Genomic DNA, 15,716 nt, shown 5'->3' with positions numbered 1-15,716 from the left:
TAAATTCAGCAAAGGGAGGCTATGGAACATGGAGTTTTCAAAATAGAAGCCACTTCCTGTTTTGATTTTCCTCAGTGTTTCGCCTGCAATATCAGTTCTGTTATACTCACAGACAATATTTTGACAGTTTTGGAAACTTTAGTGTTTTCTATCCAATAATAATATGCATATCTTAGCAACTGAGATTGAGGAGCTGGCCGTTCACAATGGCACCTTTTCATCCAAGCTACTCAATACTGCCCCTGCAGCCATATGAAGTTAAACAGGCGCACTTCAATTCCGGTCCAAAAATGACAGCACATAAAAACAATAACGTGCCAAACACACAGAACATAGCAAAAGTATGGAGCCTGACTATCCACATAACAAACAATTACACACAAAGACATGGAGAACAGAGGACTAAATAGTGTGATTGTGGAATGAAAACCAGGTGTGTAATGGAACAAGACAAAACAAATGGACATATGAGAAATGGAGCAGCGATGGCGAGAAAGCCGGTGATGCCGATCGCCACACGAACAAGGAGTGGAGCCGACTTCGGTTGAAGTCGTGACATTGATGTACAAGTACACCTCCTGGATAGGACACTGAACCCAATCCATCTCCTTTATATTGAGTGCCAAGCAGAGAGGCATTCATTCCCATTTTTAGAGTAATTCACATGACTCGTTCGGGGATCCAACCCTCAACCTTCTAATCTCACGGTAGACAATAAACACAAGGCCACTGAGTTGGCTCATGGTTAAACAGTATGTCTAAACAAAAGGCTGACATACAAGATATATGATACAAGAGAAGTATATAGAATCACCAAGGAAGTCTAAAAAAGCAATACAATCAAAGACTAAGATTAAAGGCCAAGCAAAAAAGATAGGTATTCCTGCATGATTTAAAGACCTCAATGGTTTCTGGCCCTCTACCTCACATGACAAGCCATTCCATAACAGTGGTGCTCTGACAGAGAACACTCCTAGAAGTACAAGTTTATTCTATGATACATTATAGTATCAGCAAGGCTAAAATGTCATGACTGTCTGGATACATTATATACATATATACTAATACGAGTTTCTTGACCAAAATAGACCCATTCCTCTGCACATGAACAAAGTTCAGTCCCAGTCTGAACACCTGACATCAGAGTACACAGTCTCCTGTGGTGTCTCTCTTCTTTCTTCCTCTTTTAGTTTTCCTCTCAGAGAAATTCAATGCAGCATAGTTCACGTAACTCCATCTTGATCCTGTGAACCTTCATGTTTTTTTATAAATACAGTGGGGCAAAAAAGTATTTAGTCAGCCACCAATTGTGCAAGTTCTCCCACTTAAAAAGATGAAAGAGGCCTGTAATTTTCATCATAGGTACACTTCAACTAGGGGCTCTTTGGCGGGTTGCTGTGGAGGGTGCCGGGCAGTTGACCGGGGTAGGGGTAGCCATGTGGAAAGCATGGCCAGCCGTAGAGAAATCCTTATTGAAATTCTCAATTATAGTGGATTTATCGGTGGTGACAGTGTTTCCTAGCCTCAGTGGGCAGCTGGGAGGAGGTGCTCTTATTCTCCATGGACTTTACAGTGTCCCAGAACTTTTTTGAGTTAGTACTACAGGATGCAAATTTCTGTTTGAAAAAGCTTGCCTTAGCCTTTCTAACTGCCTGTGTATATTTGATCCTAACTTCCCTGAAAAGTTGCATATCACGTGGACTATTCGATGCTAATGCAGAACACCTGTTAAGGGATTTTCTTTTATCAATAATGACTAATTATGTATACATTTCAATCAGGACTGACTAATCAGAATACTATTATGTTACTCTATAGATGTATGAATTTTCTTTTAATCCTAGTATTGAATATAATGTGTGTAAATATAATCAAGAATTAGAACAATGACTGTCTGTTCCTTGGTAGAAATGAATGAACTTATCGTCAGACTGGCTAGAATGCTTATCTACACAGGCAGCCCTTGGCTCGGTCATAAATTATCCAAATTAGGAGAGACGATGTTGGAAGGCTTGAGAACTATACAGCCATTGAACTGGAGTGGACATGAGACGGGACAGTTCGAAAACTAATGACGTCATTTTCAGTTTATAACCCTGTTGTAAAATGTTTCATGTTCAGTACTCTCGAGAATAAACGCTGCTGATTGATTTTGAGACTGGTCTCTGTCCATTTTATGCAAATAAGAGTCTTACAAGTTCTTAGGAGTGAACAGAGTGTTGCATTTAATTGGGTATTAAAACATATAGGAATTTAATTCCAGTAACAATTGGTCCTTTGAAACCGGGATCTAAAATACTCGTCTCTGTCATCTGAAGGTCGTACGCCGAAAATCGTGCACGAGCGGGTCTGGTCCCGTTATTTAAGACCTGGCCTCTGAGTTGAGGTTAAAGACCAGACCGGTGTACACCCCAGACCGACAGGGACGGTGACTAGATCCAACGAACATTGATTTTCCCAGTCGGCGACAAGGTCAGTAGCCTATATTCTCGATTCTGGGGGGAATGTTTTAAGTTATCTTTGATTTGATGTTCTAAAAGGTTTCGAATTTATCAAGAATAGGAGCTTTGCTATTCCAAACAGATCCAATGAGTTGTGTATGACCGATATACACTGGGTTTTTTATAACCCTGGCAGGTTCAAGATAACCTGGGGTACTGTGCACACCATAAATAAACTAGCTTGATAGATCCGGGTGCCTTGGAGGCCAGAGGGGTCATTAAGACGGGACATGCAGTCCAAATGAGGAGGAGAGGGAAACCAAAATCTAGAGGAATGGGATAAAAGCCAAATCTATAGACAAGAGGATACAGGAGGGAAGCCTAATATAGCGAAGTGAGACAAGATATCGGTGTACTTTAAAAGTCCTATGAGGCAACATGAAATAGGAGGTTAACTAGGGATTTACGACCCCTGGGTAATGGCTTATAGTTGTAAGGGTGAGACATGGTATCTGATCGAGAGTCAAAGGAGAGAACAAAGGAGAAAATGAAGGAGAGAATACACACCATAAATAAACTAGCTTGATAGATCCGGGTGCCTTGGAGGCCAGAGGGGTTATTAAGATGGGACATGCAGTCCAAATGAGGTTCCAGGAGAGAGGGAAACCTAAAATAGTGGTAAAATATCCTTGTCTCATCGCGCACCAGCGACTCCTGTGGCGGGCCGGGCGCAGTGCGCGCTAAGCAAGGTTGCCAGGTGCACAGTGTTTCCTCCGACACATTGGTGCGGTTGGCTTCCGGGTTGGATGGCGCTTTGTTAAGAAGCAGTGCGGCTTGGTTGGGTTGTGTATCGGAGGACGCATGACTTTCAACCTTTGTCTCTCCCGAGCCCGTACGGCAGTTGTAGCAATGAGACAAGATAGTAGCTACTAAAACAATTGGATACCACGAAATTGTGGAGGAAAAGGGGTGAAAAAAAAGAAGAAAAATAAAATAAAATCACGAACCAGAACAGTAATGGACAAGGCATATTGATATTAGAGAGAGGCATGTGTAGCCAAGTGAACATATGGGTCCAATGAGTGGTTGCGCTGGCTGGGGACACGGTGATTCAGACAGTTAGCAGGCTAACAACCTAACAGTTAGTAGGCCGGAGCTAAACAAGCTAGCAGCTAGTAGACCAGGGCAAGCTAGCAGCTAGCAGTTAGCAGGTGAGCAAGCAAGCAGTTAGCATGGGCTAGCAGTTAGCAGACCGGGTTAGCAAGCAAGCAGTTAGCAAGGGCTAGCAGTTAGCAGACCGGGCAGGCAAGCAAGCAGTTAGCAGACCAGGGCTCGGCAGTGTAGCAGTTAGCAGACCGGGTTAGCAAGCAAGCAGATAGCGGGGGCTAGAAAGTTAGCCTTTGGGGGGACGTCGCGATGGGGGTAAGTCTGTTTTTGCCTCTTAGTAGGGTTCCAAGTAGCTCTAGGTAGCTAGCAGGCCGATATTTTGGCCTAGGAGTATGCTTCGGTGGTAGCACAGGAGCCCTAGACACAGGAGTCTAACCAGACACCCAGGTATTTGTAGTTGTCCACGTATTCTAAGTCAGAGCCGTCCAGAGTAGTGATGCTGGACGGGCGAGCAGGTGCGGGCAGTGATCGATTGAATAGCATGCATTTAGTTTTACTTGCGTTTAAGAGCAGTTGGAGGCCACGGAAGAAGAGTTGTATGTATTAGAAGGTAATGAGAAGTTATTAATGGTCTTTAGTTCAGGGATCTTACATCTTCATATGTTTTTTATGTGTCTGTTTGGTTTTATACATTTATGTGCATTTAAGAAAGTGTTGTTTCAGATTGATTCATATGAAACCATAAATGTACCATTTAGGTAAGAATCACGAGAGGTCTGATTACAAGACCGTGGTACAGCTGCCAATGTCTGGCCCATTCCACCCAAGAGAAAATGTGATTCTGCAGTGTACAGTGCTCTCTGGGACCTGTACCTGAGAACACAGTGTGTACTGGATCAAGAGAATCCTATCCAGGAGTCATTTACACCCCTGGGAACAGGAGTGATGAGTGTGAGAAGAGCCCTGAGACTCCCTTTCCTACAATGAGCTGTGTCTACAGCCTCTCCAAGAACAACCTCAGCCCCTCTCTCTGATGCTTGAAGTGTGCAGATGTAGGATCTTATTTGGAGCCAATTTGCTATAGCAGGAAAATTTTCCTACAGCAACAGGAATTGTGACTTATGTGGATTTTAATTAATGGACTTTTTTGTAGGGGTTGATACATTTTTTATTAGGGCAAATTAAGTCTGACATTTCAAAGTGGAAATTACACATTTTAGAAGCTTTTAATAACCTCAAATGCAATAGAAGTTTGCATTTCCTGCTGTGCTGGACATTTTTCAACAACATAATAGTGATCAAATTAAGATCTTACATCTGTAGGCCTAATGATTTATAGCACATCATTGTTGTCTTGTACCAATATATGAACCTAAATCTGCCAACCGATTTTTACATTTTCTTGGATAAGAATTGTGATGGATACTTCATGACATTCATTTTTATGTTTGTTTCAGAAAAGGCTCTTGTAGTGGTTGTTGTTGGTTTGGTAGTCGCGTTGGTGTTGTGTGATTTTGGGATCATCTTCATTGCCTGCACCAGAAGTAAAGAGCAAGTCTGTAAAAATTGCAATGGTAAGCAATACAATTGTGAAAATATGCTAGATAATTTTTGCTACCTTGAAGTTACATGATGAAAACCTTACAACTAAATTGTTTTTACATTTATTGAAACATGCCTATGTTTCCAATTTCCTGACAAGTTTCTGCTTTGGAGATAAGTGATTTTCATCAGACAGCGATGCTTTGTTAGATTAGTATTATTTTTTTAATTGAAGCAGTAGGTGCCTGTTGGGGAGGCAGACATGATGGATTAAGGGGAGAACAGGTATTTTTACATTGAGAAATGGTTCAATTGCAATTTTAGGGTGAAATACCTCAATGACTCTACTACATACAGTGAGGGGAAAAAGTATTTGATCCACTGCTGATTTTGTATGTTTGCCCACTGACAATGAAATGATCAGTCTATAATTTTAATGGTAGGTTTATTTGAACAGTGAGAGACAGAATAACAACAAAAAATCCAGAAAAACACATGTCAAAAATGTTATAAATTGATTTGCATTTTAATGAGAGAAATAAGTATTTGACCCCCTCTCAATCAGAAAGATTTCTGGCTCCCAGGTGTCTTTTATACAGGTAACGAGCTGAGAAACTTGTGAAATAAATGTAATTCTTATTTACTATAGATAGTATCATTGCATACTACAGCATTTCTTGAGTTCAAATTGGCATTTATTAATCTGTTAATGTGCAGTACATTTTGCTTCATGACATTACAAAATGTACCCTTGCATATTAAAACACATTTCACCTATACATTTTTGTTTCCATGTGAACCCAGTACAGGGTTGGGAGGGAAGATGAGTTGTCGTGCCTTCTTCACAACTGTGTTGGTTTGCGTGGACCATGTTAATTCCTTAGTGAAGTAGACACAAGGAACTTGAAGCTCTTGACCCGCTCCACTGCAGCCCTGTCAATGTTGATGGAGGCGTACTCGCCCCTCTGTTTCCTGTAGAGCACAATCATCTCCTTGGTTTTACTTAAGTTGAGGGATAGGTTATTGTCCCAGCAACACACTGCCAGGTCTCTGACCGCTTATTTACCTCATTGTCGCCGGTGATCGGACCTACCACCGTTGTGTCGTCAGCAAACTTGATGATGGTGTTGGAGTCATGAGTGGTCGAGAGTGGCCACGCAGTCAAGGATTAACAGGGAGCACAAAAAGGGTCTAAGCACACACTCCTGTGGGCCCCCCATGTTGAGAGTCAGCGTGGCAGAGGAGATATTTTGTACCCTGAAAAGCTGGGGTTGGCCCGTCAGTAAGTCCAAGATCCAGTTGCAAAGGGAGGTGTTCAGTGCCAGGGTCCTAAGCTAGGGTGTGCAACATGGCTCCCTCCCTCTTTTCTGTGCGAAGGCTTTTGCCTCTTTCCAGGTCATCCATGCTTTACTCAGTTCCTGTAGAGTGAAGCATCTCTAGTTGTTTTTTGGCCTTCTCCTTGTGGGTTGTAGCCCAGCTGTCACGCCTTGGTCTTAGTATTTTGTGTTTTCTTTATTATTTGGTCAGACCAGGGTGTGACATGGGTTTATGTTGTTGTATTTCGTATTTGGGTTTTTGTATTATTGGGATTGCGGCTGAGTAGGGGTGTTGTATGGGCTTGGCTGCCTGAGGCGGTTCTCAATCAGAGTCAGGTGATTCTCGTTGTCTCTGATTGGGAACCGTATTTAGGTAGCCTGAGTTTCGCTTTGTATTTCGTGGGTGATTGTTCCTATCTCTGTGTAGTTTCACCAGATAGGCTGTAATTAGGTTTCACGTTCCGTTTGTTGTTTTGTATTTTGTAATAGTTATTTCATGTATCGCTTTCTTCATTAAAGACATGAGTAACCACCACGCTGCATTTCGGTCCGACTCTCTTTCGACAAACGAAGAACGACGTTACACCAGCGCTTGTCTTGTTATGTATATTGTGTCTTTCCTGAGTGATCCTGAGTGATCTCCATTTTCTTCTCCTCAGACTGATGATGACCTATTTCTTCTTCATTCTCAGGTCTTGGTTTGTTATGTTGTTGGGCCACCATATCCTCAGTATATACTGCACCATTGGAAGTTATTGATAAATATTCTGAGTGAGGCCCTTTTATATGTTAATTTAATTGTGGCATTGATCTTTCCTTGACCTCGTCCTAAAGCAGCTAAAGCAGCTATTCCTTGACCATAAAGGCCTGGAGTAGAATAGCACTGTCCTATGCTATCCAGTTTGTCGGGTAGGATCTCTGTAACACGTGTACCATTGCTGTACTTACACTCTACCTGTCTATGTACCCACCAGGTTAATACATAGGTATCGTTGGAAGACAATTACCTTTAACTAGGTGTAATTTCTAACAAAAGATAATATTAGAGTTGATGTTGTGCCATCATGATTATTATATTACCTGTACAATAAAGGTACTATGAGCTCAGAACTTTGAGAACTTTTTGTTGGCTATTCCCCTTCACAAAACTATCAGCAGTGTCACGCCCTGGCCTTAGTTATCTTTGTTTTCTTTATTATTTTGGTTAGGCCAGGGTGTGACATGGGTCATTTATGTGTTTTGACTTGTCTAGGGGTTTTTGTAGATTTATGGGGTTGTGTTCAGTTTAGGTGTCTTGGTAAGTCTATGGTTGCCTAGATTGGTTCTCAATCAGAGGCAGGTGTTTATTGTTGTCTCTGATTGGGAACCATATTTAGGCAGCCATATTCTTTGGGAGTTTTGTGGGTGATTGTTTCCTGTGTCAGTGTTTGTGCCACACGGTTCTTGTTGTGGGTTTTCACGGTTCTTGTTGTGGGTTTTCACGGTTCTTGTTGTGGGTTTTCACGGTTCTTGTTGTGGGTTTTCACGGTTCTTGTTGTGGGTTTTCACGGTTCTTGTTGTGGGTTTTCACGGTTCTTGTTGTGGGTTTTCACGGTTCTTGTTGTGGGTTTTCACGGTTCTTGTTGTGGGTTTTCACGGTTCTTGTTGTGTAGTTGTCCTATTAAAACCATGGACACTTACCACACTGCGTTTTGGTCCGCCTCTCCTTCACAGGAAGAAAACCGTGACAAGCAGTGACTACTTTTGGCATAACATTATCTAACAGCTGTACAAATAGCAATGAAGCCTATTTGACATTACCCTCTTGTAAAGCAGTTCAGGAAAGAGTTGCAGGCCTCTATATATATATATATATATATATATAGATATATTGAAAAGTGCAGATACTTTAGCAAATACCAGAATAATGGCCTAAATGAAACACTGTAGGTGTTTGTGTAATCAAAAATACTGTTGCTATTTTGGAAATGTAACAGGAAGTGTTAGGCTGGTGTAAAAAACACATCAGGTTGGTCTTTGACTTCAGACCTGCATATTGGTACATACTTATTTCAAGTGTTTATCCGGTCAGAGGACTAACCTGAAGTTGGAGCTACACACCATGATGATCAGATTCGGGGTTGTTGTGGTAATAATCAGTACAATATGTAAGTTTTGCAATTCCTACCTTGACTTGTCTAACCGTAATGTGATTCTGTTTAGTTTACAATGTAAGAATTAGAGGGGGAAATTGTTTTAATGGGGTTTCTGATACTGTTGAGCTTTCATTAGTCATTCAGTCCTAGTTCTTCTGATTAACCTAAACTTTTCTATCTGTTTTGCATTTTCAGGTGTGTCAAAATGCAACAATGTTCAGCGGCATGTTGAAGTTCAGGGGGTTCAAATTGGTGACCCAGTGACACTCTACTGTGTTTTCTCAAATCAAGTATACAATGAGGGAAACATGTTCTGGTTTAAGCAAATAACAGGGGAAATCCCTCAAGTTGTTGCAAGAATGCATACATTTCAACCCAGGCCTGAACTGTACAAGGAATTTAACAATTCACAACTCAATGTGGAGAGGGCTGAAGCTGACGGGATATACCGTCTTACCGTTCCAAAGATGGAACCAATGTATGAAGCTATTTACTATTGTGCAAGTAGGACAGACTATGAAGTGAACTTGATCCAAGGAACATTTTTAGTAAAAGAAGGTAATTAAGATGTTAATGCCCTTTATTTTTTGTTCAGAGTTCTTATGTCTTCATATGTTTTCTATGTGTCTGTGTGGTTTTAACATTCATGTGCATTTTGGAAAGTTTTGTTTCAGACTGATTCATATGAAACTATAAATGTACCGTTTAGGTAAGAATCACCAGATGTCTGATTACAAGACCGAGGTACAGAGGTCAGTGTCTGACCCATTCCACCCAGGAGTGCACAGGGCTCTCTGAGACCTGTACAGGAGAACACAGTGTGTACTGGTTCAGAGCGAGATCAGGAGAATCCCATCCGGGTGCCATTTACACCCCTGGGAACAGGAGTGATGAGTGTGAGAAGAGCTCTGAGACTCCCTCTCCGACACAGAGCTGTGTCTACAGCCTCTCCAAAAACAACCTCAGCCCTTCTGATGCTGGGACTTACTACTGTGCCATGTGGTGAGATCCTGTTGGGCAATGGAACAGAATTGGACATGGCCACTGACACGAAATGCAATGAGTCAGGTAAAATCAGTTGAATTAAAGTGTACAGATGTAGGATCTTAATTTGAGCCAGTTTTCTAAAACAGGAAAATAATCCTTCAGCAACATGAACTCTGGATATAATTAATAGACGATTTTGTAGGGGTTGATACATTTTTTTGGTTAGGTCAAATTAAATCTGCAATTTCAAAGTGGAAACTTTAGAATCCTTCAGAAAACTCAAAGCAAGTTCGCATTTCCTGCTGTGCAGTAAAATTCTTATTAACATAAGAGTGATAAAATTAAGATCTTACATCTGTAGGCCTAATCATTCATTTGTATTGCCAATACATTAACCTAAGCCAATACATTTTTCTTGGATAAAAATGATGATAGATACTTTGACATTCATATTTATCATTGTTCCAGAAAAGGCTATGGTAGTGGTTGTTTTGGCAGTGGCGTTGGTGTTGTGTGGGATTGGGATCATCTTCCTTGCCTGCAACAGAAGTAAAAACAAGTCTGTGAAAATTGTCAAGGTAAGCAATACAATTACGAAAATATGCAAGATAACTTTTGCTACCCTGAAGTTACAGTAGTTTTGAATTGCTATGGAGATTTATCTTGTCTTTCGTCCCTGTCTGATGACAACCTTGTAACTCCATTTTTGCCAATGTACATTTTTTTTAAACTTTTAAACTTTTCCCATTTCCTGACAAGTTTCTGTTTTGGAGATAAGAGGTTTTCATCAGACAGTGACGCTTTGTTTGATTTATTGTTTGTTTTCTATTGAAGCAGTAGATGCCTGTCGGGGAGGAAGACATGATGGATTAAGGGGAGAACAGGTATATTTACATTGTGAAATGGATCAATTCCAATTTGAGGGTGAAATTCGTCAATGACTCTACTACATAGCTCATGATAACCCTTGAAAATGAGTCTATGTGATTAATAACGAGACAGTAATTATTATAAAGTATTTTCCAACCAATATGTGGCCTACTGTCTCATAGAAACGTTCAGTATTTCTGTGAACGTAACCGTTATAGTTTGAAGATGTAATATGAAAAGCATGTAACTGAGAAGTATTTATTTGTAATAATCATGGTGTTACTGCGTTTCTAAAATATGTTCCTCCTTAGGATCAAAATGGAGTTACGTTGAATTATGCTGCATTGAATTATACTGCATTGAAAACTAAAAGAGGAAGAAAGAAGAGAGACACCACAGGAGACTGTGTACTCTGATGTCAGGTACTCAGACTGGGAGTGAACGTCATCTATGTGCAGAGTGAACTTAGCATAATCAATCTAAAATGTAACATTAATAATACTTACAATTGTAAGTCAGTGCCACTTCTACACAGAGAATTTGAAAATATGAGAATATCACACATTTAATAAAACATGTATAAAAATCATGATCAAGCAGAACATTAATTCACTCAATGGAAGAAAAGCTATAGTTTCTCTTAAAGGGATATGTTTCTCCCCCAAAATGTTTTAAATGTTTTGTTAGTCCGCTGGATACAGTCCCAAACAATTGTGCATGTCAGCAGTTAACAAAATAAATCAGTTTCAGTAAACATCTAAAAGTTTGATGATTTGTTTTGAATCACGAGATTCATCATCATCATCGTCAACACCATCATCATCACACGTTTAGCTTTGTACCGAAAGTGCTCTACTTTTGTCAAACTCATGATTTAAGACTAGAGACCCTGGGATCCAGACCAGGTGGTGGTACAAGACAAACATATTGTGTTCTGGTGAAGCTCTTTTTTCATTCTTGCTGTTTGGATGAGAAAGTAAATGGTTGTACAGCTAAGGGGTGGTGCTGTAGAGATGTGTGGGTGGCTGTTTGAGTGAAACAGATGTGGAGGAGAAGCAACCAGTGTAAAAGCACAGCCATCTCATTTATTGATGCATCCTGTTGACAACATCAAAAGAGCCTCCCCAGTTACATAGATTCGACAGAAGCCCTTTGTTCCACAATGAAACACAACTGGTGTTAACCCAACGTGAAACACAACTGGTGTTAACCCAACGTGAAACACAACTGGTGTTAACCCAACGTGAAACACAACTGGTATTAACCCAACGTGAAACACAACTGGTGTTAACCCAACGTGAAACACAACTGGTGTTAACCCAACGTGAAACACAACTGGTATTAACCCAATATGAAACACAACTGGTATTAACCCAACGTGAAACACAGCTGGCATTAACCCAATATGAAACACAACTGGTGTTAACCCAACGTGAAACACAGCTGGCATTAACCCAACATGAAACACAACTGGTATTAACCCAATATGAAACACAACTGGTATTAACCCAACGTGAAACACAGCTGGCATTAACCCAATATGAAACACAACTGGTGTTAACCCAACGTGAAACACAGCTGGCATTAACCCAACATGAAACACAACTGGTATTAACCCAATATGAAACACAACTGGTGTTAACCCAACGTGAAACACAACTGGCATTAACCCAATATGAAACACAACTGGTATTAACCCAATATGAAACACAACTGGTATGAAACCAATATGAAACACAGCTGGTATTAACCCAACGTGAAACACAACTGGTATATTAACCCAATATGAAACACAGCTGGTATGAAACCAATATGTATAAAAGAGGTTAAAAGAAGGGAATATATTGATACATTTATCAAAACATATAATAATGATACATTTTTTGTGAATTTAAAAATAAATAACCAACTAGGTCAAAACACTAAAGCCCTGTCTTTGTTTCACAGAGCCTCAACCTCAAACTAGCCTCAACTCAATCACCTCCCCTCGGTGTAGGGGAATGGAAAAGGGTTACAGTATACAAGAAAGAATCCATACTAGTCAGTTACAAACGGAGTGAGAGAGTCCTGACCCACCCCTAAATGAAGATAGCAAAGTGTTATTAATGTCATAGCCTTTAGCTCCGCCCATCAAGGGGAGGAGGTACCAGTAATGCTCCAAACTAGTGTAGCAAAAAAATAGACTGGTCAGTCAGTCATCTGCCGTACAGAGAGATTGTTCTCAGGTTTTATCTGAAAATGAATACTTCATTTGCATTGGCATTAAAAAAATTAACAGGTGAAACATAAAATGGTTCATTGTAGTCAGTAGAACAAGTAGTATTAGTCCCAACATGATGGAGTGGGTTTTTGTTACTAGCTATCGTTAAACTCTTCTGTTGTACTTCAGGATATGCCCAGTACTTATCTGGTAATACACACAGGTAGCTTACAATATTGATTCAAATGTGAATAAGTTGTTTAATTAAAGATTTTGTATCGGAGGCCACAAAGACAACATCACATGCAATGTTTCCACAGGAGGCTGCTGAGGGGAGGATGGCTAATAATAATGGCTGGAACGGAGTGAGTGGAATGGCATCAAACACATGGAAACCTGGAACCCACTAGAGAGCAGCAGATCTATTAACCTGGCCTGTTTCACCTCCCCACTAGAGACCATCAGATCTATTACCCAGGCCTGTTTCACCTCCCCACTAGAGAGCAGCAGATCTATTAACCTGGCCTGTTTCACCTCCCCACTAGAGAGCAGCAGATCTATTAACCTGGCCTGTTTCACCTCCCCACTAGAGACCATCAGATCTATTACCCAGGCCTGTTTCACCTCCCCACTAGAGATCATCAGATCTATTATCCAGGTCTGTTTCACCTCCCCACTAGAGAACAGCAGACCTAATAATATTTTTGTATAATTTTTTTAAACCTTTGTTTTACTACGAAAGTCAGTTAAGAACAAATCATTTTTTACAATGACGGTCTACCCCGGCCAAACTCTAACCCCTAACCACGATGCTGGGCCAATTATGCACCGCCCTACGGGACTTCCAATCACGGCCGGCTGTGATACGGTCTGGAATCTAACCAGGGTGTATGTAGTGATACCTCATTCACTGAGGTGCGGTGCCTTAGACCGCTGCGCCATTCGGTAGCCCTTAGTAGTTTGTCCCTATATGACTAGAGTAGCCCTATATGACTAGAGTTAGCCCAATATGACTAGAGTAGCCCTATATGACTAGAGTTAGCCCTATTTGACTATAGTTAGCCCAATATGACTAGAGTAGCCCTATATGACTAGAGTTAGCCCTATTTGACTATAGTTAGCCCTATATGACTATAGTTAGCCCAATATGACTAGAGTTAGCCCTATGTGACTAGAGTTAGCCCTGCATGACTATAGTTAGCCTTATATGACTATAGTTATACTCTACTATAGACTATAGTAGAGTAGCCCTATACGATTATAGTTAAGACTTTATGCCTAGAGTTAGCCCTATGTGACTAGAGTTAGCCCTATGTGACTAGAGTTAGCCCTGTGTGACTATAGTTAGCTTTATTTAATAAGAACAAATTCTTATTTACAGTGACGGTCTACACTGACCAAACCCTATCGACGCTGGGCAAATTATACACAGACCAATTTTTATTTCATTTAACCAGGCAAGTCAGTTTAGAACAAATTCTGATACGCAATGACAGTCTACCCCGGACAAACCTGGACGACACTGGTCCAATTGTGCATCGCCCTGTGGGACTCCCAATCACAACCAGAAGACATGCAGCCTGGATTTGAACCAGAGATGCGACCCAGTGACGCCTGGATTCGAACCAGTGATGCCTCTTGCACTGAGAAGCAGTGCCTTAGACCATGTCACTGTCATGTGTCAGGCTGTTTGTGAGACTGTGTATGTAACACGTTTCAGGTAAGACCCAGATGCAGACAACGTCGAAGTAACAACTGTTTATTAATCCAACAGGGGCAAGCAAAAGACAGGTCAAAGACAGGCAGGGGACAGTAATCCAGATAGGTGGGGCAATGGAACAGGACAGCAGGCAGAATCAGCGTCAGGAAAGGCAGAGGTCAGTAATCCAGATAGCTGTGGCAAAGGTACAGGATGGCAGGCAGGCTCAGGGTCAGAGCAGGCAGAAAAGGTCAACACCGGGAAAACTAGAAAACAGGAACAAATCGAGAGATAGGAAAAGAGGTGAAAACGCTGGTAGGCTCGACAAAACAAAACTAACTGGCATCAGACAACGGGAACACATGTATAAATACACAGGGGATAATGGGGAAGATGGGGGACACCTGGAGAGAGGTGGAGACAATCACAAAGACTGGTGAAACCGATCAGGGTGTGACAGTATGGGAGCAAGTGATGGAGTATGCAGGATGGAAATAAGTGTCTCTGTGTGTGTACCCATGTGCTGGTATTTTTGTGTAAGTAGGTACACATTGATATGAGTGAGACTGATCATGCATGTGTGTGTCCCTGTATGTTTGCTGTTGGTGTGTAGATGTAACAGTATAATTTTAAACCGTCCCCTCGCCCATACCCGGGCGCAAACCAGGGACCTTCTGCACACATCAACAACAGTCACCCTCGAAGCATCGTTACCCATCGCTCCACAAAAGCCGCGGCCCTTGCAGAGCAAGGGGAACTACTACTTCAAGGTCTCAGAGCAAGTGACGTAACCGATTGAAACGCTATTTAGCGCGCACCGCTAACTAAGCTAGCCGTTTCACATCCGTTACATAGACCTGTGTGTTTGTGTGTAAGTCTGTGTACATGTCAAGCATGTTCCAAGGTTGTATGTTTTGTTTAAAGTGTAAATATGCAGTTTAAACAGTAACAAAGGGGTCACACCATCACTGAGGGGTATCCTACAAAGCAGGTTTGAGGAGTTAGCGAGGTAACTTTGGTAAACTCTGAGTTCATCTCAGGATAGCCTGTCAAATGAAATTGCGTCATCATCCCCTTCATTTCTAATCTCAGTAATTTAATTGGATTACTTTACGTCACCTTTGGATAACTTTCCCCTTTAGGAGGCTTTGAGAAGAAGACAAAACGGATCCATCAAACGCACTTAGTGTGTCATCATATTGGTCTCTGACTTGTGGTCAGACTCGCTCAGCTGGAACACATGCTAACTTTTTTCAATGCTGAATTGAATGTCATTGAGAAAACAGAAAGGTGTAATTAATTTTTCGCAAACATTTGAACATTTAAGAATTTAAAAGTAATCCAAGAAGTAATCATCTTGTTTTTAAAAGTATCTATAATCTGATTACAATTTTTTGGGTTGTAACATAACCAATAACA

At 41.1% G+C, this 15,716-nt stretch overlaps 2 long non-coding RNA genes across 2 annotated transcripts; both read left to right on the top strand.

Moving 5' to 3' along the window:
* Positions 1-7,819: 7,819 nt before the first annotated feature.
* On the top strand, positions 7,820-9,389 carry LOC127927239 (uncharacterized). The gene is made up of 3 exons (XR_008126658.1): positions 7,820-8,553; positions 8,737-9,099; positions 9,251-9,389. It is a non-coding gene; the product is annotated as an uncharacterized LOC127927239 (long non-coding RNA).
* A 23-nt stretch (positions 9,390-9,412) lies between these two features.
* Positions 9,413-11,096, top strand: LOC118382732 (uncharacterized). Its single transcript, XR_004825392.1, has 4 exons — positions 9,413-9,609; positions 9,997-10,106; positions 10,363-10,412; positions 10,710-11,096. It is a non-coding gene; the product is annotated as an uncharacterized LOC118382732 (long non-coding RNA).
* Positions 11,097-15,716: the final 4,620 nt, after the last annotated feature.

This window comes from Oncorhynchus keta, chromosome 4 (genome assembly GCF_023373465.1).
Source record: "Oncorhynchus keta strain PuntledgeMale-10-30-2019 chromosome 4, Oket_V2, whole genome shotgun sequence".
Lineage (NCBI taxonomy): Eukaryota > Metazoa > Chordata > Actinopteri > Salmoniformes > Salmonidae > Oncorhynchus > Oncorhynchus keta.
This window is presented reverse-complemented; position numbering and strand designations above follow the sequence as displayed.